Below are 26077 nucleotides of genomic sequence, written 5' to 3'. Positions count from 1 at the left end.
ACATTCAGGGTTACAGAAAACCATCGTCCTTCCCATGTGGGGCTCTTGTTTCTAATACTGTAACCTTAAATCATTAATGAACCCAAGCTTTTCTTGGAATGTGTGAAGTTGGTGAGAACAGCTTCCCACTGCCCAGATGGGCTGCTGTGTCATTCTGCAAAGGGTTCTCAGTCTAGGATGGGGCTGGTCTCTAAGCATCATGATCTAGGACATAAAGAGGATTGTTGGCCTCTCCACCCCTACTATTTGTTATTACTGCTGCTATTAACTATCACTTTGTTGCATTTCCTGAGCTCAGCACTTGACTTGGATGTTTTCATTTTATCTTCATAACCACCTATGCATTAGGTACTGTTACCACCATTTTGTAGATTAAGAAACTGGCTCAGAGAGGGCAAGCCAATTGCTCAAGGTCATACATCTAGAAAGAGGTAGAGCCAGGCCATGTTGCCTCGGAGGCCCAGACTCCAAGCTGCCTCAGCCCAGGCTTCTGGGTCCTTCTCACTGCCTCTTTCAGGTGTTTCTGAGTCATGAGCCATGGAAGAAGAAAAAGAAGGAACAAATCACAGGCTCGGGTATGCTCCAGGGGCCTCATTTTCTAGCTGCCTCCTCCCAGCTGGGCCTCCAGGCTTCCGTAATTCTGTAATATGGCTCCCTAGGGCCCACTTTCCTTTGCCTCCCTACATATCAGTAAGTCATTTCCTCAACTTTTTTTTTCCTTAGGGTTTTTAACCCTATTAGAAGAAAAAGTTTCCTTCACAGTGATTTATGTCTGCCTCTGCAGATCATTTTTAAAAGTGTTTCAGAGACTCAGAATTATTTTTGTTTGAGTATTAGATTTCTGTCTCTGCAAAATGTATAACCGTATGCTGTCAACCCTGGATATTGGCTTTGGTAGAGTAGCCACCCTGAATTTTTTAACCTAGATATTAATCAAGCATGCTGTCTCAGGACAACACAAACCTTAACTGGAGAAATGCTGAGAGAATAGGGAACAGGTTGAGGCTCAGGGATACACAATATCTGTCATCCCAGTTACCTCCATAAACCCACATTAGTAAGGAGTGAAACCGAGGCAGATGGACACAGGCTTCAGGGGAGGAGGAGAAGGGAGGCAGGACAAGTGGCTGAAACCTTCAACACAGGGCTGAGCCCTCAGGCCTCTTTATGAGAGTGGTGGAGCGCAGGATTGGATGCAGATGGCCTGGGTTCACATCCTGGCTGTGCCACTTGCTCACTGCTGTGTACCTTTGAGCAAGTAAGTTGACCTCTCTGTGCATCAGTTTTTGAGTCTGTAAAGTAACAGTACCGTCTTACAGGCTAGTTTCGAGGACTGAATGAGTGGATGTATACAGTACCCTGAGAAAAGTGCCTGGCACATGTTAGGTGCTCAGTGTTGCTGGAGACAAGAGACTGGTTTCAGAACAAATGGCTGGGGCTGTTTTTCATTCAGTGAATAACAGTAGTAATCCCTCTGTTTTATATAAGCAGAGAGGGTTGACAGGTCTGGTGAGGTGCCCACCTAAAATCAGAAAAGGTCCTTTCCAGCCACATCACAGGATTCAGGGAGATTATGTGATTTATTGTTTATTTAATTTATTTATGCCACGCTGAGTTCCACGCAGGGTCTGAGCTGTCTTCCGTCTGCTTTCTCTCCGTGTTCTGTTGCTTCTTGCTGAATGAGATTAGGGCAGGAATTGGCCCCAGTTCTGGAAGCTGGACTAGTCCTATCAGAGCAATCCCATTCTTTGTGTGTTTGCCTGTACTTGATGCATTGCTGTTGCCTTTGATTCCCTCTGCCTGGCGGGGGTGAGGGGTGGGGAGAGGGATTTGTCCACCTGCCATTGTGTATATCTGTGTCTTTTTGAAAGGCACCTGCTAACATGACTCTTTTTTTCTTTTAAGAAAGCCTCTCTTGTGCTGAAAAACTAAGGCCTTATCCAGTGGCAAAGTCCTCTGTAGGCCAGCCCGGTAGTGACAGCCGAGTCAGGCTATTACAGGCATTTCTGCCACATCTAAATTCCACAAAGAAGACATCAGATGGTGGCCCGAGGGTGCGTGTCATTATATACAACAGGGGATGTGGTTTAAGGACCTCATCCACCCCTCCCTGCCCCAGCTGCTCCCTTGTGGGACATTCTTACCCTCACGGTGGCCAGGATGTGGGTACATTTCAGGGGTCTGAAAATCTCTCCTGTAGTTGCCAGGCACCAGGAACTCCAGGCAGCCAGTGTGTAAGCCCAACCCTGCTGTCATCCCTGGCTCCTTCATCTCCCTCCCGCCCACATCCACTCTTTCTTCAGAGTCACCATCCAAGCACAAGATGATCCCATGCTGGTCATTCAGTGCTCCAAACTCCTGAGGGAGAACACTCTGAAATCGGTAGACATCATGTTTGATTGGGACAGTAACTTGCTGGGTCACCTCTTTCCTGTCACTTTGCCTCTTCTGCAAAATAGAACTGCCACCCACCATCCTCACTATAGTGCCACAAATGTCAAGTTTATGTAAATGCAAACTGCATTCAGGTCTATTCTGTTTTCCTTTCAAACACAGACACTTTAATGGCTTAAACCACTCTGACCCTGTAACTCTACAGGGTAGCGTTAGTTTTTTATAATTATCATCTTGTGACTGCTCATGAGAGACTCACAAAGCACTTGTGGTCCAACTGGACTGCCTCCATAACATGAGGATCACACACAGTCGATAACGATTAGTGCCAAGCCAAGAAAATGAGCATCCAATGACATCTGGACCAGGAGGAAAGCACAGGGCACTGGGCTGGAAGATGAGCTGTCCCAAGTGGCCCACTCCACCCGAGTGATGCCCTCCAGTTGACAGTCCCAGGCCTCCCCCCAGATAGTTGATTGCTCTTGCTCTCCATCCCAAAATCCCTGCCCAAGTTCATCATAAAGTGAATGGACCGACTCCTCTGCCGGGTGGAGTGATTCTGTCTTAGTCTCTTTGTTTTAAGATTGTGGATCAATGCTCCAGGAACTTTATATCTTGTACTGTTGGGTGAAAAATAAAGAGGGAAACTCTAGCTCAGGGGCCATTAGCCAGTACCGAGAAGGAAAATGGAGCTTGTCCTGCAGTCAGGTGAACAAGACAGTGATTTTGGTCTGAGTAGAACCACATGCAGTTGAGACGAAAAGCTCAAAATGTTTAAACAGCTGTAAATCCTATGAGCAGTGAAAATGTCCCCAACATCCTAGGAGGTTTGTTTTTGTTGTTGTTTAAACTGTAATCACTACAATAAACATTTTTCTATAGAGGATGAAAAATCTAAATTTGAACACTGTTGTCTGTATTCTATGTAATGGCTATGAGAATGGTGAGATTTTTGTTTTCTCTTAGGAATGGGAAATTCATCTATATTCCCCTTAAATTTTAAAAAATATATTAAAGAGGAAATTGTGTTCTCCCAATGAATAGTAACCTAGTAGAAATTATTTTTCCTATTAAAAATTATTGACATAAGATGTGGTAAAGTGTTTTCTTTTTTTCCTCCCACTGAGATGAACTTTTCCATATTTAAAATGGCATCTCAAGACAGCTGGGGAGTGATTTTTATACTAGAAATAAGGGATGACTGCGTAGTCCTACCTGGTTCAATTTATACCGTCTTCAAAATTCTGTTATTTCTTCTGCTAATATTTTGTTCTGTGGAACGCTTGCTGTGCTCCTATAGTGCCTAATAGGAAGCTTGATATACACTTTTAGCAAACCCACATTAGTTACTTTCTAAATGAATTTGAGCCCCTTCCCTTGAATGTAGACACTTCAATATGGATGCAAATGTTTCATGATAGAAATTTGATGATTATATTACAAATTCCAGTCGTACTTGAAGGGAAGCAGTTTGGTTGGATGTTGAACACAGGAATAAAATTCCACAGCTTCCCAAGGTCTAAGTTAGAACGTTAGTTGCCCCCAAAAGAGGGATTTATTTTTAAAGGGAAAATTTGTTTTTAAAAATCAGCAAGCTAATCAACCACGGCAGATTTTGAATCCCAGTCCTGACCGGGAAGCAGGAAAAAGAATTCTCAAATGTACTATTAAGAGGTGGCTGTGTATGTGGAGAATACAAATTGATTTTAACATTAGAATAAACACAGCATAATTTGAAATGCCAACCGAAAATACATATATTGTTTCCCCCCACCTATTATATATTTGTTGAGTGAACCTTGTCATTGCGCCTTTCGAAGGCAGTGGTGGCGCGTGTGCCTCGTCCACACATTCACAACAGATCCTCGCTGGCTGCCATGTTCGTTTGTGAAAAATAAAGGAATCTGAAGGTGATTCGTCCCATCGTGGGCCTGATAAATTAAAAATTTGCATATGTCTGACAGTAGTTTTGCAGTTCTAGGAAAGCAAATAAGAAAGTGGAAAGCATTTAAATTAAGTGTTGCCTCTAACAAAGCTTTTAGAAATGGACAAATATAAATGATATTGATTGATTTCAATTGATTTTTTAAAAATGTTTTATTCTGTGGAGTTTGGGAAGTGACCCAAAGCTTTGGGGAAGCTTGTGAGCGGCCAGAGTGCTGGTGGCTTTCTGTTTTTATAAAACCTCTAGCAAATAAGAACGTAAATGCTTCCTGAACATTCTCTGTTTTCAGGAGACCCGCATGAGAAAACAGCACCCGTAAGTGGGGACAATGAAGCAATCTGCTTTGTCTGCTTATAGGGACTTTAAATGGACGCTCCAGCTATAAAATACCAACAATCTCAGCAGGCCTCCTCTCCTCACTTCACAAAATTAATTTTTAGGACAGTGTCTTCTAGGGACTCAATCTTTGTGTGTTGTCTGCACCACAGATCTGCTCTTGCCTAATTTTCTTAAGCTGACCGATACTTTCCTGGAAACGATTGAGGAAAATGGTGTGGTCCTGGGTATTCATGGTACTGCCCACAAGGGCTCACTGGCCTGTAGGCTCCATGCCAGCCACCAGCCCATCATTTCTCAGTGAAAAGAACCTTTCAGCTCGGTTACCTCCTGGAGAGAGCTGATTTTCCAGCAGTCAGGCTTGATCTGGGTAAATAATTAGAGAGCTGGAGAGCGAAGACATCACCCTGGTGCTGTCTGTGATTCTGCTAATGTAGCCAGACCCTGTGATTCCGTCGCTGCTGCAATCTTAAGGCAGCCTTTCTCTAAAGCGCGGAGGGAGGGCGGGAGAGAGAGAGAGAAACAGCAACAAAGCCAGTTGCTTGCATTTGTCTTGAAAGAACTAATGACATTTTTCATTCTTTTGGTAAAACCAAGAAAACAGCTGCAGCTCTTTATCTGCATATAAGAAGGTGAATTGCAATATGCCTTCCTCTACCACCACCCTCACCTACCAAGACATGCATGCCCCAATGCAATTACTTTGGCCTATTGATTTATTTTTAAAACTGTATTGCCTCTAGTTTACTGGAATTTGCAGAGCTCTGGATTGTACAGGCAGATCACATTTCTCATAAAGCAGACCCTGAAGTGGTTGGTTAATAGCTTGTTCTTGAACTTTTGCAGCTGCTCATTAAAAGCCAATTAAAAAAGAAAAAGCATACTGGCTGTTGTAAAGTATATGTGTCTCTCTATAAATATCCATTATTCTAAAACTTTATCACATTTTATCCCATCCTTCTGCATGGTGCCCACGGACAAAGAAGAGCAAGAGTAAAGTATTGGGCAAACTATTCTGAGGTTCTAGTGAGATTCCCAATTTTTCTCTCATTTGTGTTCTCAGTTGTAACATCAATAGATAATATGCCATTAATTCTTACTGATTGAGAATCATGGTAAGAAGTCCCATCTGATTTATTGAAAGATAGCATTGTACAAATGGCGTTTCATTACTTTTGAAAAGCATATATAATTTTGAATGAATAAGAAGAAATAGAAAAAGGTAATTAAAATAATTAAGATTCACAACAGGTATGTTTAGCATGATTATATATTAACTACAAAGTTCCCTTAACAAATAATTGCTGGACCTAGAACTGGAAGACATATTGAAGAAACAAAGGCCATTAGCTTAGGGGGCCTTCCCAGACAAGTGTGGAAGACCCTGATTATCAGGAAAGCTGGAAGTCAACTCTTCCCCCACCTAGGCTGGCCTACACAGATTTATTCATCACAGACTCAAAATCAGTGAGTTCTTAATATAGAGTTGAATGAATACACACTTTTCCAGCAAATATTAGTTGAATCTTCCATAGATGTGTGATGTGGGATGCTTCAGTCACCAACATATCAGGACTTGCTGGATGTCAGTGTAGGACAAACCTAGATGGTCTCGGCCCATCTAGGGTTAAATGACCCTTGAGCCAAGGAGTACGGCACAGTCACACTTTGTATTTCTCCCGCTAAGAGTGTATTCAGACTATATGTCCAAACTCTATTTTTTTTAATTTTTTTACCCATTTCATAAAACAGTTTGTCTTCAAACTAAAAGCAGTGATAGTTGATTGATGTTAAACATAAGACCTCTGAATGGACTGAAGGGAGTCCTTTTCTCCCTCTCTTCCTTCCCTCCCTCCCTCTCTCCTTCCCTCCTTCCTTCCCCCCTTCCTTCCTTCTCCCTCCCTTCTCCCTCCTTCCCTCCCTATACCCAAGGGGCTTTTAAAGGCTCTTCTGTGGCTGGGCTGAGGAAGATGTTTGGGGACTAGCCGCCAGGAGAGTGCATGCGTCAAGAAAGATCATGGGGTGTCGGGTATTGGGGGGCCCAGGAGACTGCCAGGCACATTCTGGTCTGGCATAGGAGGATTGGGAATTTTTTTTTGGAGAATCATGGGGCATGACTGTCCCCCTATCATGGGACAATGTCAGGACTGTGGTATTTTAGGTGTCATAAAAGGAACCTTTGGAGAAAAACAACATGTAGGAACCCTTTCTCGTAATGCCACTTGCAGGTTACAGCTTTCAAAGCAAAGCTAGACTCCGGCCCTGCCCGGGGTAGGAAGTCTTTGTCTGCCTGCGCGCCCGAGCGCTCCCGGCTTGGGATTGATTTTTGGCCCCCGCTGCAGCAAGTTGGGGGCTGGTGAGGAGTGTAGCGGTGACTGGGGGCGGAGTGCGGACTCGCATCCGCTGTACCAGGAGCCCACTGCCACCTCGGGATTTTTTTTTTTAACTTGGAATTTTCATATGACAAAAAAGAAAGAGGTTTCTCCTCAATCTAACGGAGCCATTAACATCTATTAATAACGCCGACAGGGTAAGTAACGGAGTCGCGCTCCTCGGGGTGATCACCGGGCTGCGTGGTCCTCGGCCGGCCTCCGGCATCCGCTGCCCCTGTGCGCTCCGGGCCGGATGCGCACGGGCGGCGCGAGGACCAAGCCCGGCTGCCGGCCGCCTGCTCCTCCCCTTCCCTAAGGTAAGGGGTCGTTTTTACACTCACCAGAGCTCCTGCGGGCTGAGCTCGCCCCCTCCCCCGACTTCTTTGCGGGGCATTTTCTCTTGCGGGTGTATTACGTGTCATTTCTCACGGGGCATTGCCTGCCGCTTTCCTGCAACTGTCCTTTCGGATTTGGTGATCTGGTCCCGCACAGAGGCTCTCCTAGGAGGTGGTGCCCATGCATATTCATTCTGTGTAGTAACCGGCTGGCCGTCTTGCCATTGCAGGCTGATTTATTGATTTATGTAGGAAGTGTGTTTTATTTTAGTAATTAGGGAACCCTGAATTCATGGGAACCGTCTGCACTTCGCAGGCATGTTCATTGCTGGGCATGAAAGACAAAGGTTGTCGTGCACCCCGCTACATTTTCTAGCTAGTGACCATTGACTTTGTTGTTTTGTGGAAGGCTAATTAGGAATGGAATATTTTTTTTTCCCAGAGGAATCGCTGAAATAAATATTTGTGTTTATAAAGCACATAGCTTTTTTTTTTTTTAAATAACATTTGACAGGTAAATACTACTGAGGTGTATTGTAAAGATTGGACAGTGAGGTGTGTTGTTTCAGTTTAGGGATGATTCTGGGATTGATGTTATGTCTGTGGGATAGTCACTGGTATGCTCCCATCAAGGTACATGAAAATAAATGCTGTCTTTTCATTACAAAGAATACCACAGTGAACAGGGAGACATCCCTTCAACTGTGTTTTCTATATCGTTATTTTATTCTTCAACTTTGGTTTTCTTCTTCCATATCCCTCTATCCATCCATACCCAACCCCATCATTAAAAAAAAAAAATCATCTCCACAGACTCTGTTATTTTTCAGGAACTCTATTATGCCTGTAAACTTGACCTGGATTGTGTTACTAATTTGGTAGGTTATTTTGTCATACAGGAAATCACAGCCTATGGGTCGATATGTGCATATGAACCCCTCAGCTAAATTATCTAAATTGTTTTTAAAAGATATTTTTAGGCCAGTGAACACTTAGCAAAAATATCTTTACAGATCTCGATAAACCTATTTTTAGTGTCAGTACTTTAAAAGCTTGCTCAACCCAACCGGTTCTAATCGATGTAAAATGTGCTTCTAACAAAAGATATTTATATTGTTGTTGATGAAATTATTCTAAATTTCCTTTATGGAAATAACTGATCTAACAACAATAGAAATTTTACTGTGTGAAATACTACTCTGATTTTTAACTCTAGAAAATGTATGCATTTATTATATTTTTAGAGGAAGGAGCTATGTAAGAATGGATAACTAAAGTACAGTAACATTTGTTCTGGGTTCCTGTTTTCTGTAAACTTGCATATTCTACTTGATATACTTCTATCACTTTTAACAAAGCCACTTAATTTTTCATATACTTTGAATTTATATTATATATTAAATAGATGAATATAATATGCATATATACACATATGATTTAATCTATGGATAGAAATGACAGCCATTAGGATGAGAATAATGAAGCATCTGCCTCTATGAGAAAGAGCGCAAGAGAGAAACCACCCCAGATCGATAACTTGTAAGTAACCGGCATGAAAAAGGGCCAAAAAGCTTTTCTTTTCCTTCAGTTCTTAAATACGCTTTTCCTGGTGGTATCATATTCATGTTGGAGTGATTAAGTAAAAACAAGAAGACAGAACATTTAGTTGTTTTTATTTTGTACATTTACTATAAAAAATTTTGAAATGCCTTTATCGTCTGCTGAAAAGTAATCGTAGAATTGACATTATTGCAGATGGTGTGAGAATAGATTTTTAAGAGTAATGATAGTAGATATGAGTTGGAATGTAATTGTTAAGCTTAAGGAAAAAAATCTAGCATGTAGATACGGAGTGTGTTTGGTGTCTTTGTGCCTGTTTTATAGAAGGCACGTTACCTTTGTCTTCGAACTACAGCACTGATGTATCACATGTGGAAGGAATGTGTAACGACTTAACACAGCAATAATACATTTAGCCTAGTAAGCAGTACATAGATCTTTCTGAGGTCTTGAGGATAGTAGAAACTTACCACAGAGAATATAAGGAATGAAAGAATTAAAGTGATGCTGGGCTGACTGCATCCTGAGCAAAGAGATATTGTGCCTTGAAATGTGAATTTTTGAGTGAGCAGACAGTACGCACTCCCCTGCCCCACCTTTAGTGGCACTGTGTCTACATGGCCTTTTGTTTACTGTAGGTAAGAGTTGGCACTAAATCCCTGGGGATGATTATGGTGTGTATATATACAGTCTTTTACTGATGGTCTGAATTCTTTCGTGGTCCTACAAAATACATTCATGTAAACACATTCGTTAAATAGTAACCCAGGAGAGCATGTGTTCGTGAAGTCCATTTTAAATTCATGTAAAAGACTATAATGGAATTTTGAAAACACCACTACAAACCATTACCCTTCAGATCACTAGCTGAGACTTTTTTAACCTAGAAAGTGACCTTTTGTCTACCAGAAACTCTTGACCATTAAAAAGCATTTTTGTTTGTTTGTTTAGGCTTCTGTTCTGAGGAAAAATAGCAAAGTGGACTATCTCTCAGTATCAGAAACATTTGAGACAAACCTCCTATTTGAGGTTTGACTTTGAGGTCAAACTGTTGGTTCAAGGATTCTCTAACAAAAATACTTTCCTCATTTTGATGAATAATTAAAAGGTAGCTGTTTAATAGAAAAGCCTATACCCAAGCAATGGTATTGTTTCATGGTCTGTTGTGGTTGAATCAAGAAGCAGGGGAAAGTCCCTTCTACTTTGTAGATGCTGGTGATCATTCCTTGTTTATCAAGGGTGAGGTTGGGAATGAAATTACTGTGGAGTGTTAGAAATTATATGTGTAGGTATTTACTGATACACAAATCTATGCATTGTATTTTTAAATGTGGCCAAAAGTAAGATGGAATTCTTCTAGTGGCTGTGTGTGGGCCTGGAGCATTCTTGTTACCCCACTAGGATGTCTTGAATTTCCCTGAGAAATTAGATGGAATGAAAAGACCTGCCCACGCTGGTAGAGTGGACCTCCATTTGTAGCCAGTATTTGACATCTAGCCACCTTTTAGTCAAAACTGTCTGTGGTCTCACTTTAACATTATTATTTGGGGATCAGGATGATTCTCTCCCCAAAAGAACTATGTCTTCTATGTACTTGAAAAGGGCCTGATTTGGGTAGTGTTTCGCAAAACTCTGTTCCAGAGAGACCGTAAAATACCTTAGTGGTTTCTTCTTTATGTAATTTACATATTTTAAGCACTTTATTTCAGGTCAGTGGCCTATTTTGCTACTCTAGATGATTGACCAATGTTAACAAACCCGACATATCTTGGAAAGAATAAATTAAGAACTGCTCCAGGAAGCCCCAAAGGCCCTCAGTAACTAGTTTCTAACAGATTCAAGGAAAAATCCTCTTACCCTTTCTTCAAATTTTATCCCAAATACAGTGCCCTACTGGTTGATAATCAATAATGACTCATGAGGGACTTGACTTGCAATGAGGTTTCATTGTCTCTCCCCTACACAGGATTTCTCCCTGACAGTCTCCAGGCGACCGAGGAGTAAAACAAATGCTTTTCCTCTGTGCTTCAAGGATTACAACATGAAAATCAAAGTGTACAATAGCATCAAGGTATTATTTAATTATTAGACAGCTTATGGTTTTTGAAATTAAGTGGTAATAGTAGCATCGTGGAATATCTAAATATGCATGGCAAACACTGGATGCTAGATGTGGTTACGCAGCCCAAAGATAAACTTTTGTGATATATTCTCATGCATATATTATAGCATAACCTTCACACCATTGCAGAACTGTCATATGCACCTAAGTAAAATGTGGATGGGTAGGAAAATAAGAATGTGTGCCAATCTGGTCTGAGTGCTAAATTAGGCTTGGAAATTGACCAGTCTGCCTTTTACTTAACTCCAAAATCCTTAAGACAGGGACCTGATGGGGAAGCTAGTTATATGGAACAGATACACTAGTTACACACTGTAGTCACCTCTTTTGCAGATCCCCTTCTCCTGTCCTGAAGAATTTCCCTTCTTCCAAGCAAGCTAGAGGTAGTAGGAGAAACAAGAGCAAGGGAGGCAAGCAGTGTTGTTGAGGTCCTTCCTCCACTGTATCGCGTCTGAGCATGTAACCTGGTGTTGCCAGGGATGTAGAAGGGGAGTTCGCTGTGTGTTGGCACAGCATGAGTAACCCAGCAGCCAGGAAAGTGGTGGAAGGGAAGCAGTAACTGAGAAATCATTTCCTCTGGGCTGTGGGAGTTAAAGGGCCATGTGAGACCCCTCCTGTTATGCCTCCACCACCAGCTACCTGGAGGGTTGGATTTCTCTTCCTAGTTCAGCAGACATGCTCCCTGACTCCTTCCTGGAAGATACCATTGTGGTTGCAGGCCCAACATTCTTAGGATGTTGCTCTTGGTCACAATGACAGTCCAGTAGAACTGGAATCAGGTTGAGCTGTATGAAATTGCCAGTGAATTCGGCCATTTCTGACCTATAAAAATGAGAGTTATTCATCTCCCTATTTCTTATCTTGCTCTACTTCTTTGCAGAGCAACCAGATCATGTAATTCCCCTGCCTAAAAATTCCCACTGGCTTCTCAGGGCACTCAGAATAAAATCCAGGCTCTTTACCTTGGCTTCCTCAGAGGTCCTCCAGGAGCTGGCCCCTGCCTGCCCTTCTCCATCTCCCTGCTCTCCTTCAGGACACTGTTCCTCCCAGGCTGTTTTCCCAGTTATTCCTAGAACTCACCAGCTGTTTTGTGCCTCAAGATCTTTGCATTTGCCCCTTGCACTCCACAGCTGGCTCATTCTCACAATTTAAGCCTCAATTCAAACTTGATCTGCTCAGAGAGGTTGTTCCTGGTCCTTATATCTAAAGGAAGCCTTCCACATAACCCCATTAGCCCATTTTATTTTCTTCCAAGTACCTTATTCCTAACTAAGATACTCTGTTTTTGTTTTATAAAGACGAGGTCTCGCTGTGTCGCTCAGGCTGGCCTGTCTTGAACTCCTGGCCTCAAGCAATCCTCCCTCCTCACCTTCCCCAGTAGCTGGGATTACGGATGCAAGCCACTGTGCCCAGTTGAAATTCCCTTTTTTATTGGCTTACTTCTTAATGGTTGTTCCCTTTGTGACAGTGGAGGAAGGAGCCAGCACGTTGCCTGTCTTGTTCTCTGCTGTGTCCCCGCCGACCTGGAGCACAGTAGGTGCTTAGTAAGCATTTGTCGAGTGAACATATTGGACACCTTTGTGCACCACTGCAGCCTCTCAGCTTGTAGTCATTGCAGAACCTAGTTATAAGCAGCTTCCGGAAGCTTCTGGCAGCTTCCCTCAGGCACAACCAGGGGTGCCCTCCCAGGAGGAATTATTCCTGCCTCTCACTTCCTGCCCTGTGCTAGCCATCACCCTGGAGTAGGACCCTCTCCAGTGAGGGCTGGCAGAGATCTACTTTCCCCATTCATCTTCTACTGATAGTTCTGAAACCCATTTGTTTAGGTTCCCCAGATTGTCCTTGTAAGATCCAGTCCAGTCACCCAGAGTGGCAGCCAACCCAGTCTTGCCTTCTGTACTTCCGTGACCTCCTCCCCCATCCCATTCTCCTGTCCCCAGTCCTGCTAAACTGCCTGCCTGCCAGCCACTGTTGTAGGCAGTGCTCTTGGGGGAACCCAGACTAACAAATGGGATGAGCACCATTGCAGAGGCAAAGAAGGTACAATAGGTTTCATGATCTTTTTCTTAAAATATCTTATTCAATAAATTGCTATACTATCCAGTCTATCTGGTAACAGCTAAAAGTTAATAAGAACTTACAGTTTTAAGTCAAAACATTTAATCCTCATGGCAACCCCATGAGGTATCGTTCCCATTGAACAGATGAGGAAACCGAGGCACAGTGACACTGAGTAACTGGCTCAAGGTCCCACAGCAGTCAGGGCAGAGCTAAGTGCAGGCAAGCTAAGTGCAGGCGAGCCATGACCACTGACTCTCTTAACCTCCTTATATGACCACACTCTCCTGGCTTTTGTTACCCACAGCCTCAGTCCCTCCTTCTGATCCCTCTATCTCTGCTGTTTTTCTTTGCCTGAATCCTTAAGTGTCTCAAAGTGGCATGCATATCCAAAACACTGGGAGACCATGATCTAGCGTAATAATTCATTTTTCCCCATTGACTACAAGAGTTAACTTGTGACAGGACAAGCAGGAGCCTACACAAAGCCGACCCCAGCATTCTGACCAGCTGTGTGGTCCCTCTTTCACCCTAAGGATTCCAGTTCTGTAGTTCAGCACAGTAGTGAGGGCTTTGGTGATGGAGTATCTGCACTGCCCTGTCCAGCCTTGGGAGCTGGGACGAGCCCCTTCACCATTCCTTCAGCCCCATTTCCTCTTCTCTCCTCACAGTACCCACCTCACAGCATTCTAGGGATTGAACATGACAAGGTTTGTGAAGTCCTGAAGACACTCAGCTGCTGGCAAGCACTCAGTAGACGGTGGCCAAGATTGCTCTTTTTGTGGTAGTTATGGGGTGAAGACAGGACTTGAGGTGGGCTGCCTCCAGGGGAGGGGCCCATCTTCTCTATTGTACCTTTGAAAACACTATCTGGTTTCTCCCTGCCTCTAAGCCAGAGAAGATGGAAGTGCTAGATGGCAAGGAGACACCATTATTTTTCCTTTCCTCCCCTCCCTAAACTCCCTGCTACTCTGTCTAGACCTGCCATGGGTTCTGCCTTTTGTTCTAGGCATCTGGAACCCTAGGCATGATCCCCTGTCTTCTCACGGCCTATGTCATGTCTGCGAGACAGGTGGTCTTGCAGGGGGAAGCATAGGTGCAGTCTGTCTGTGAGGTCCTGGTGCCTGCTTGGGCAGCCCCCATGGGACTGGCCCCTGTGAGGAGGCTGGTTGAGGTCTGCGCATCATCCCACACTATTGGAGGCAGAGTCTCCAGAGGCACTTCCAGAGCAGATGCCAGGCTATCAGGCCAAAGGCAGAGGGAAGCTGGGGCCTGACTGGTACTCTCCAGGCCATCTGATTCCTCTGTAGGGACCCTGTTACCCACTGTGGGTAGGCTTCCCAGCCAGAGTCAGGCTCATCTCCCCCATCTGTGAAGGGGTGAAATCAGCACAAACTGGTGACAAATGCACTTAAACGTTTCCTTCCCAGTCCACGCACATGCAGGTAGATGTGCTTTCTGCACACTTTCTGATTAGAGGTGATGTAGTGTACTACATGTACATACTACATACATACTACATAGTATACTATACTACATGTAGTATTGTAGTTTTTGATTGTTTTTTATATTGAGGGTGTTGCCCACCCAGGGACATGGGAACTGGAGGGTGTGCATTAGCTTCGAGCAGAACTGAAGTGGCTTCTTCTGCCACTTGGCCCCCTGAGTAGCAGGTGAGCCACCTGGAGGCCAGTGGTTATGATAGATTGGCACACATCACACTTCCTTTCAGCGTTCATTTATGAGGACTACCAATCTCCTTCAATGCATGGGACTCTTCACTTGACAGATATTCACTGTCCAGACACAGGGCGCTGATGCATTAGAGAAGGAGTATTTCAGGGTAGCTTTAAATGATATCCTGTTGCTGCTGTTTATAAAACCAAGGAATAATACATCAGGCAAAATTGATATTGAAAATAAAATATCTTTTCTTGCCAGTCCCTTCCTATGGAAAAGGTAGAACCTTTGAATAGGCAATGGATAGATTGTTTTGGTATCTCTTATTACTTTGGATTTCTAATGTAAAACCAAGTCATGCTTTGAGAAACTAATTTTCCAACTTTGTGCTCAACTCTAATGGAAGGTAGCAGGGTCGTTATTGAGCAAAAGTGACCAGAACAACCATTTTTCTTCTTCTATGTCTTCTATTATCATGCCCAGAAAAGAACACTTTAAAATAACATTGTTTTTCCATTTGAGTCTCTTTAAATCCTATTGATTCAAATAGCCCATTACCCATTATTGTAGAGGACTCTGTTGACTACCTTCTCAGGGCGTTTTCTTTAATATCATCTTTAAATCTTGCTTATGATTTTGTTGTTCTCTTACTCATCAGCATGTCAAGTCAGGTGTCCCCAAAGCAAGGCTTTTATCTTTCTCCTTTGGCGGCGGCATGTCCATCATTGTACAGGGCTGTATGTGTTTCTGCTGACAGCTAGAGGACAAAGCCAGCAACATCTTTTGAGTAAAAATCTGCATGTAGTCTAAAGATCTTTTGTAGATCCGCCTTTATAGTTCCTTTTCTAGGCTTCATAGTTCCAGTTTATTTGTAACTCCATCTTCGTCTTACTTGAGGAAATGTCACTGTGTTTTCAAGCCCACAGGAGAACTAGGTCAAGGTTTTTAGATCTTTTGCTTTGTTTGTTTTTTCTTTTAATCATATTTTCTTGTTTCTAAAAACTTAAAAGTGAAAAGGAGAAGCAAGAATATGGAAAAGTAAAACCGTTAATTGGTCCTCAGATTAGAAGTGCAAAATTACCAATAACATAACATATCTGTGTAAATATACAGAACTGGGACTGCCATACATAATTTATTCAAATGCTTTCTTCATTATTCCCTGTTCACTTTCAAAAGAAGGAAGTGAATTGGCCTTGTGCACTGTTCAGAGTCACTTTGCATATGAAATGGTTGACTTTTTCACCCCTCTTCCATTTGATTCTTTGTCCATGTACAGTACCATTCTAAAATCTATCAATTCCTCTTGGTCATCATTTAAAATTCATATTGATATCAGTATAATGTGAATGAAATGCTTTACAAATTTGCATTACGATGGGAAGACACAAAGTAGGCTGGCTTAGGTTACCCTATGCAGACTACATGGGTACCTCTGTTGGCTTGATTCCCAGGGTTGTGGTTTAAATCTGGACCAGGAAGAGTTACCAGATGAGGAGATTATGGTCAATCAAGAAACACTTCACTGGGAGATGATGGATAAATGGAGAGACAGTGGAGGAGAGCGTCATATGGAGCTCCTAGTGCTGTGATCACCCAGAGATCCAGGAGTTCCTAAATGGAGGTGAGGTACATTGGAGACCAGCTGGGAATGAATTTTTAAAAATTTTGAGACAGGGTCCCACTCTCTTGCCCAGGTTGCAGTGCAGTGGTGCAATCATGGCTCACTGCAGCCTCGACCTCCCCAAGCTCAGGTGATCCTCCCACTTCAGCCTCCCAAGTAGCTGAGACTACGAGGCAGGGCTTTGCCCCAGGCTGGTCTTGAACTCCTGGGCTCAAGTGACACTCCTGCTTCAGCCTCCCAAAATGCTGGGATTACAGGCACGAGCCACTGTGTCCAACCAGGGCTGATTATTATACGTTCAGATCCCCAGGCCACCCCTTCACACACCCGAGGTTATCATTCAGTAGGTCTGAAGGTGGGCTTGGTGTTCTGTATTCTAACGACTCTGGTGACTGACGAGCAGCCTGATTTGGTTTCTTAGCTTCGGTTTCCACATCCCTAAAAAGAGGGTAATAACATCTATTTCACAGAGTTGTTGGCAGGAACTGAAAGAATGTGTGGGAAAAGGCCCTGGGAACCGTGAAGTGAGACAGACTAGGACGTGCTGAATTAGTAGGTTTAATTCTCAGCCTCCTTCTAAAGGAGTCTCTACTCTCCACCCCAGACTGAGGCCCAGGCCCTGACCATGGGTCTCAAGATGCCGAAAAATATTTTATTCCCAGTAGGATCCCGTTTTCAGTCTTCCTCTTCCCACAACAAAATGCAAGGAAAGGCCTTCTAGCTCCCTAACTCTGTTCTCGTTCTTAGATCTCAGCGCAAAAGGTGCTTCTTCAAGGGAACCTTCTTTGTGTTGTTGTTTAAAGCAGTCCAGTAAGAAAGACAAAGTTCCCTATGGCCAAGAGATTGTCTGTTCTCTCTTGTATCCCCAAAACCCTAGCTGTGTCTGGCACACAAAAATATGTGCATGATCAATACAGGGAGGAGGGAGGAAGGAAGAAATCAAGGAATCAGGTACTCTAAATAGGATTCAGCTTTGTGCCTTATTTTGTAACTTGTCAATCAACCCAAAATAAGGAGGCAGGGAAGTTCATCCACGTATTCCCACTGCCACCATCTCCCTGAAGCTTTAGCCATTCTACTGTTGAACTCATTATCTTTTCTCTAGGTCCACTCCTGTGTCCCCATCTCCGTTAACAGCACAGCCAGCCATCAGGCTGTCCAAGTCACAGATCTTGGCATCATCCTTGAGTTTTCCCTCTCCCCCACTGCCTGAGGCCCGTCTATTCTGCTTCTATCACTTCTCTGGTTCCATGCATAGACTCTGCAAGTTTGGGTTCAGAACTACATGGTGATGGGGCCATTTACACCTGGTAATTCAGACAATCACTCTCAGGCCTTTCCCACAGGCCTTGCCTGTTCAGCCTTTGTCATCCCATTCCAGGTCTCAGCTTCCCACGGGGTCTCCCTGCCTGCAGCCACAGATGTGATGATCTCTACCTTGCATTCTTCTAACACAGTTCTCAAAGATGGGGTGAAGGTGGAAACCTGGTCCTTGAGAGCTGTAGGTGACCCAGGGACAGGGGCTGTGTAGTTTAATGTAGAGTTTTTAATATTGTCATTTTATATTTGGAAATGGGAAAAGAACACAGGCAAGCTGGTAGGCTTGTGCAGCAGAAACCAAAGGACACTACCCCAACTCCCCTAGTGCACGCACACGTGTGTGTGTGTGTGTGTGTGTGTGTGTGTGTGTGTGTATGTGTGTTTGTGGTGGGGGTGCATTTCAGAATCTCTCGGGGGAGGGCGTGTGACTTTTTGGGTTACTTTTATAGTAAGGGAGCATGGATTTAAAATGGCCGAACAGTACTGCATTAATGGCTCTCAGTTGCTCCAGCAAGGGCTTGCCGTTTCTAGGGGAAAGGAAAAGGGATGCTGCACAGCCTCAAAACCTGCTACCCAGCCCACCTCAGCTGCACCCTACATACAGGGCATTGCCATTGAGCATGCATCTCAGATCTGAAAGCTGAGTCTCCAGTGGGCAGTGAGAAAGAACTGGTGCACCCCCATGTTCCTGGCATGGTTGTCCAGTTCTGCAGCTGGCATTCCTAGCCCAGTCCAGGTGGGCACCCCCACTCAGCCTGCCTTTGCTGCAGAAACTCCCTCCACTCACGTGACCATTCAGCCACTCCAGAGTACTCACCTCTTCTAAAGAGGGTCTTAAGCTGGATTTTGCCAGAGGTGGGAGGCAGGCTGCCAAGGCACGAAATCTGCTGGCTATCCCCAGTCCACACCTCTGGCCAAGATTCCCAGATCCCCGTCAGTATTGTGACTTCTTCCTCTCCAATATCACCAAGCCCTGTAATTCTTTATCATAGGATGTTGTAGGTCTCATGGTACAGGTAATTTCTGTTATTCATGCCTGTCTTCCTCACTCAAATCTGATCTCCTTAAGGATAGGAATCTTGGCAAATCCAGCTTTGTGTCTTTAGCACCCAGCACGGTGAGTGGTACACTAAATAAAGACTAGGTGGATGGGTGGATGGGTGGGTAGGTGGATGGATGGATGGATGGGAAAGGAAGAAAAGAATCATTCCTGGTAATTCATGAGATGAATAATGACAGCATTTGCAGTTTTCATGAAAGACAGAGGCCAGGGATACTTCTCTCCTGAAAAGCTCCTTTTGAATATAAATGTAACCACCACAGCCCAGATTGTAAATTGTGAAAAGATCAAAAGCTTTGAAGCCCACCTTTTTTTTTTTTGGTACAGTCTTGCTCTGTCGCCCAGGCTGGAGTGCAGTGGTGCAATCTCAGCTCACTGCAACCTCTGCCTCCCAGGTTCAAGCCATTCTCGTGTCTCAGCTTCCCAAGTAGCTGGGATTACAGGTATGTACCACCATGCCCGGCTAATTTTTGTTTTGTTTTGTTTTGTTTTTGAGATAGAGTCTCACTCTGTCGCCCAGGCTGGAGTGCAGTGGCACGATCTCAGCTCACTGTAGCCTCTGCCTCCTGGGTTCAAGCGATTCTCCCACCTCAGCCTCTCGAGTAGCTGGGATTATAGACGCCCACCATTATGCCCGGCTAATTTTTGTGTTTTTAGTAAAGGCCAGGTTTCACCATGTTGGCCAGGCTGGCCTCGAATGAAGACCTGCACAGTTACTGTCTGTGGGAAATCAGCTCACGTAACTGGACCTTTTCATCAGTGCGCCTTTCCTGTCCTGTCCCTGGAATTGCGAGGTGTCCCCCATGTCTGCTTGTCCTTGCTTTCCCACACTTTTCTTGAGATCGCTGCCCTTTTTCTAGGGGTGTGTGAAGTAGGCTCCCCAAGCCCATGGCGGCTCCTGGGTGGGGTCGGATCTCAGCCTGACCTGATGTCTGAGCAAGGGTGAGGCCAGCACAATGGACAGACACAATGTGGCTGTGGGCTGTAGGGTGCACCTTGTTTGGTGGGTATAGGAAGCTTTTAGGGTACTGGCTTTCAGCCACTCTGCCTCAATAATTAAATAGTCCCTCCTCCCCCAGTGTCTCATGGTGAGGTTGCAGGGATAAGAGGGAATTCGCTTTTTGGCCTTCTTTAATATTATCCCTTTAAGGAACATTAGACATTATGATAGAAAAACCAAAAATCAAAGATGACATTCTATTTCAGATCTTTTTTAAAAGAGGGAAGGTATGACTATAAAATCCCACTCAGTAAATGTACTTATAGCTACAGGAATTTAATATTCTTTTTATTTGAAGGTAAACTTCAATTTCTCGTTATTTAAATTCGGAAATCTTAGGCTGTCGCCAACATTTCAGACAATTTACTGTTTTACAAAATAATATTAATGATAATAAGACAACAGTAAGATGATCCTGAATGATTCTCTAACTGTATGTTACATTAAAAAAAATTGTTTAGAGGCTGGCGTGGTGGCTCACACCTGTAATCCCAGCACTTTGGGAGGCTAACACAGGCTAAGCCCAGGAGTTTGAGACATGCCTGAGCAACATGGAGAAACCCCATCTCTACAAAAAATACAAAAAAACTAGCCGGGCGTAGTGGTGCACACCTGTAGTTCCAGCTACTCAGGAGGTTGAGGTGGGAGGATTGCTTGAGCCCAGGAGGTCAAGCCATGATCATGCCACTGCACTCCAACCTGAGTGACAGAGCGAGACCCTGCCTCAAATAATAATAATAATAACAATAGTAATAATAGTTTAGGAACAAGGTTTTTTTTTTTCTTTCATGGAGAAACTTCTCTTGTAAAATTCTAAAATGATTCTGAAGGCTTTTTTCTCTTTCTCTGTTGTCTTTCATTTTCCATTCAGACTGCAGAGGCCATTCCTTTTAGGCTTTTAGTCAGCAGTTTCAATATTCTTCAAATCCAGTATCCAGCTTTTGTGTCTTGGGGTTGGAGTCAAAGGCTCTGTTGTGATGTTTTTCTGTTCTACAGCAATCACCATGCCCTTTGGAGAGTGAAGTGCCTTAGTGAATGCCTCATTTCTATAACATCACCACTTTTTACAAGAGCTATGTGGCACACATTCATTTTTTACTATGTGTTTTTCTCTAATTCTAAAAGGAATATATGTTCATTTTAGACAATTTGGAAAATACAGAAAACTGTGAAGGAAAGAGAAGCACCAACCATAGTCATACCCCTTAGGGATATGACTGATAATCCCTTCACCTAATTCCCCTAGTCTTGGTCCGTACAGATATGAGCCATAAATTCGAGGTCAACCCTACATACAGATTTATATCCTGTTTTCTTCCCACTTTTCCTTTTATTTTGAGCGTGTTCTCATATTAAGCATCCTCTGAACACAAATGTTAATAGATAAATAATATTCTACCATGTGGAGCTACCTGAATTTATTTAATTGTTCACCTACTGCTGAATGTTTAAGTTGTTTCTGTTTATCACGAGAATGAATAGCGGTTGTGCATTGTTAGTAAATCTTCATGCCTGTCTCTAGCTATGCGCATCTGCTCCTGTAACTTTTTTATTTGAGGTCTATTGTGCGAGCAATAAAACACACAGACCGTTAGTGTACGTACTTACATATGGACACACCTATGTGATATGCCACATCAAAGGCTCCTTTTACATTTCCCTATACATTAATTTTGCATTCGTTTATGGGTATTCAAATACAAGCAGTTGCGGGGGACTTTTTATGTATGATCTCATTTTATGCTTGTGGGCACCCTCTGATGGAGATATAGCTGTCCCACCTTTCCAGTTGAGAATTTTAAGACTCTCAGTCACCTGAATAGGCTGCCCAAGGTCATATAGCAAGTCAGGGTGAAGTCAGAATTAGATTCGAGTTTTGCCTGCACCCAGAACTTTAATTCTGCATATTTTCTCTTAGATAATTAAAAATAAAAGCTGCCAATATCCTTTGATAGGACAGGAAACCATTGGATTTCATTTTGTTTGTTTTTCCCTTTACGACTACACTTGGGGATCAGTAACTGACCACATACCTTCTCCTGTTTGTAGCTTATGTAGAGAATTGGCATTGCTGCTTTCTGGTTTTGGTCATGCATTTTGCTTAGGGCTGGAATGCACCGTTGGCTGTCATCGAGTTACAAGCCCTCACCTACCCACTCACACCCCTCCCACAGACTCAGGCTTTCCCCAGTTCTGTTACCAGAGAGGAACACTTCTGAGCACAGAAGCTGATGACAGCCACTTAGCAAGTTGTTTTGGGCTCTGTTGCCAAAGCACAGGGAGAGACAACCTCAGTTAAGGTGCACAATTTAGATTGGAGGCATGGGAGAAACTTCTGGTCCATTTTTCCAGCTTGCCTAATTTACAAAAATGACACTGAGTCCAGTTGCTTGCCTGGGGAGACAGGCCATTAAGAGCAAGCCTGAGACTGGAACCCCAGGATGTCTGCCTCCCAGCATCTCATCGGGTCAGTGGACACATGTTTAGGGTAGAGGGCCCGGGCCTGTCAGATGTCACCACTCCTCTTGAGGACACAACCTGATTAAAGGCAGTCAGGTTGAATGGCATCCCAAGTGCATTCCCACTGATGGGAAATTTAACAAGATGGAAAAAATTGTCTTACCCAGAACTCCTCAGTGTATGTGGTTAGGAGGACTTCTAGGGCAAGGCATTTGGGGTAGGATGGGGTGAAGACTCACCAGCCCCTCAAGGAGCAGGCTAGATTAGGTAATCCGTGAACTGGCATGCAAGGTGTGTGAGGCCAATTAACCCCTGGGCTCTGGTTCACTGCATGGGTTGTGCAAGTTTGGGGTCACCGTTGCATGGCGATAGGGCCGTCTGCACCCAGTAATTCAGACAGAGCAGCAGGGTTTGAGGCCTGGTTTAAGTATGAGCAAGTTGCCCTCCTTCTAAACCAGCCCCCTCATTCCAGCCCAGTGCCCGTGTGTGCCCCGGAGGCTGTGTTTTCTTTGGGTCCTTTCGTCCTCTCTGGGAAGTAGAGCCAGGTGTTAGGAGGCTGGTCACCGAACCGCCTGTGCCTCTCAGCTATTTCCTGTCTTCTCGGTGGGGCTGATGGGAATGATGATAACACCACCTTGGGGAAATGGAGAGAATTAAATGTGTTAGTGGCTACAGAGCATGTACAGTGGTGCCCAGCCCAGTAAATTGTAACTATTGGCTTTTATTTTCTTCTCGACTGTTTCTGACCCTTAATTCTTCTACATTCCATTTTTTCCTTGTTTCTCTCTCTGATGCCTTTCACACTATTAGACTTCTCTGCCAGTGTTTCTGATAGAAGACTTAAACCGTGATGCCCTGTGAAATTTGTATTATTTTACTTATGGTTAAGCTTCCTCCCATTTTTTCATGTTTTTCCATAATATTTTGCATTTTTCTGTTATAGGACTTAAAGCCTTGGTTCAAGAGTTGCAGTCTCTCACTAGACAATGCTCCTGCATGGCAGGACCTGCTGAATCCCCAGTGCTTAGCCAAGATTCTGGCCTAGAGCAAGTGCTAGCAAATGCTTATTGAGTCAATAATTTTCCTTACAAATAACCCTTAGAAAGACAAGGTCACTGATCGCTGGTGGATGTCCTCAGGTCATCCACGGAGACACTTCTTTGCAGCATCATGTTATCACTGTCAGTGGCCACCCCTTCCTTCTTTCCCCTGGATGGGCTTACTTCTGAAGTCCTTTTCTTTTCTTTCTTTCTTTCTTTTTTTTCTGAGACTGGGTCTCATTCTGTCACCCAGGCAGGAGTGACATGGCGCAAACATGGCTCACTGCAGCCTCTACCTACCCTGGCACATTTTATCCTCCTAGCTCAGCCTCCTGAGTAGCTGAGTCTATAGGCACGTGTCGCCGTGCCCTGCTAATTTTTATGTTTTTGGTAGAGATGGAGTTTCACCATGTTGCCCAGGCTGGTCTCGAACTCTTGACTTCAAGCAATCCACCTGCCTTGGCCTCCCAAAGTGTTGGGATTATAGGCGTGAGCCACTGTGCCTGGCCTGAAGTCCTTTTCTTAGCATAAGTGACTTTCCTCTGCTGCAGATGAAAAAAATAATGTTTTTCTTCCATCTCTTCTATTCCTTTGCTGTAAAGGCAAAAAGAAGAGAAGATGCCAGGAGCAAAACCTGCGCTAAAGACGTCTGTTTTCTCTTTCTAGCCTGGAACTTGGAGGTAGTAAGAAACCAGCCTGTGTTTTTTTCCCCTTCTGGTTTGTAGCATCTCTGAGAAGTGGACAGAAAGTCAGCATTCCTTATTTGTTGAACTGGCTGCTAGAATAAAGGATATGAGGCACCATGGGGTCAGTGGAACTTGCCTACCTCAGCACCTTAGAGCTCATGCCGGCTCATCTTCTCTTGCCCTTCTGGTGTGAGTCGGTCATCTGGGAAATTCTGATTTCATAGCTGGGCTACTGGTAGAATTGAATGCTGTCACAGATTAAAGAAGAAGGTGTTTAGTCATCTCAATAAATGTATGAAAAGCTTTTGATAGAAATTTGACACCTATTCGCAATTTTTAAAAAAGTTATTTCCAATGTGATGAGAGGGCCTAATAAAGGGCATCTACCAAAAACATACAGTGTACATCCCGAATGGTGAAACACGCAGAAATACGGCAAAGGTGCCCAACTTCACTACTTCTTTTTAGCATCGTGTACTGGGAGTCCCAGCCACTATGACACCACAGGGAAAAGAAATAAGGGGCATAAAGATTAGAAAGGGAAGAAATTTCATGTTTTTCAAACCATACGGTAGTCTACTTAGAAAACCCAATATAATCTAAATGATTAGAACCATTCTGTTAATTTTAAAAGTTTAATGGATACCAGTTTGATAGCACTGAGTACTTGCAACTTCTTAGTAGAAAATGAAATGAAAAGATTTTATTCTAAAAACTAAGAAACTCAAAAATAAATCTAATAACAAATATAAGATGTGTATAGAGATAACTTTAAAATTTTTTGAAAGCCAAGAGAGACTGACTAAATAAATGGCAATATAAATGAATACTGTAAAAATGGCAGGCTTCCCCAGATTAATATGTTAATTCAGTACAATTTCAACAAACACATCAAAAAAGTTTTTCACAGGACTTAACAAGCTAATCCTAAGGTTCTTGTAGAAGACTAACGGGCCAAGAAAAACCAAGACAAAGAATAAAGAAGATAGTCTTGCCCAATGAAATAGGTTTTTTTTCATAAAGATATTTTTTAATATGGTATTTTTCAGAGATCAGCATGTGATATTTGGTTTTTCTAGTCTGACCCTCTGGCCTAGGGGCACATCGGAGTTATATTTCAGAGGTGGCATTGTCAATCAGTGGGAGAAGGGAGCCAAGTCAGTTTACTGTGGTAGGATGACTGATTTTTTATATAGGGGAATATAAAAGTAGATAGCTTTCTCATATCCCACAACAAAAATAAATTCCAGATGGATCTAAGACCTAAATGTGAAAGACAAAGTTTTAAAATGTTTACAAGAAAAACAGGCAAATATTTTTATGACCTCAGGGAGGGAAAGATTTCTTACACAAGACACACACAAAAAGCACAAAGATAAAAGGAAAAAAAATTAATAATTTTCATAACATAAAAGTTGAAACTTATGAATGACAGTAGAAACCATTTTTAAGAGGTGGAAATACAAGACCTTCACTGGGAGAAGATAGTTGCAACATGTAACAAAAAACTAATTCAGGCTACTCAAAGACCTCCCAGGATTCAGTAAGAAAATCACTAACAAACAGTCCAGGTGCAGTGGCTCACGCCTGTAATCCCAGCACTTTGGGAGGCTGAGGCGGGTGGATCACCTGAGGTCAGGAGTTCAAGACCAGCCTGGCCAACATGGTGAAACCCCGTCTATATTAAAAAATACAAAAAATTAGCTGGGCATGGTGGCAGGTGCCTGTAATCCCAGCTACTCGGGAGGCTAAGACAGGAGAATTTCTTGAACCTGGGAAGTGGAGGTTGCAGTGAGCTGACATGGTGCCATTGTACTCCAGCCTGGGCAATAGGAGTGAAACTCCATCTCAAAAAAAAAAAAAAGAAAAAATCACTAACAAACCAGTAGAGAGATGCAAAAGTGTAGACAAAAGCTCTTTGTAGAAAAGGAAAACTGAATAATCCATAAACATGAAAAGATGCTCAATTAGTAATCAGGAAAATACACATTAAAGCCTCCAAAAGCAACCATTTCACAGCCGACAGATTAGTTAACATGTTGACATCTGACAAAACTGAGAGGAAGCACTGAAGTAGAACCTCAT

At 43.3% G+C, this 26077-nt stretch overlaps 1 long non-coding RNA gene across 6 annotated transcripts in view; it reads left to right on the top strand.

The window, feature by feature from the left end:
• Positions 1–26077, top strand: part of LOC129483471 (uncharacterized) — a 122822-nt gene that overhangs the window by 15672 nt on the left and 81073 nt on the right. For 2 of the 6 annotated variants that reach the window (XR_010114099.1, XR_010114097.1), the window contains exon 3: positions 10909–11013. The exons of the other annotated variants lie outside the window; for them this stretch is intronic. This is a non-coding gene — a long non-coding RNA (uncharacterized lncRNA). The remainder of the gene's footprint in view (positions 1–10908; positions 11014–26077) is intronic. 6 annotated transcript variants of the gene reach the window in all.

The sequence above is a fragment of the Symphalangus syndactylus genome, chromosome 1 (genome assembly GCF_028878055.3).
Source record: "Symphalangus syndactylus isolate Jambi chromosome 1, NHGRI_mSymSyn1-v2.1_pri, whole genome shotgun sequence".
In the NCBI taxonomy this organism is placed as follows: Eukaryota; Metazoa; Chordata; class Mammalia; order Primates; family Hylobatidae; genus Symphalangus; species Symphalangus syndactylus.
Note: the sequence above shows the minus strand (reverse complement) of the source record. Positions and strands in the feature narration are given on the sequence as shown.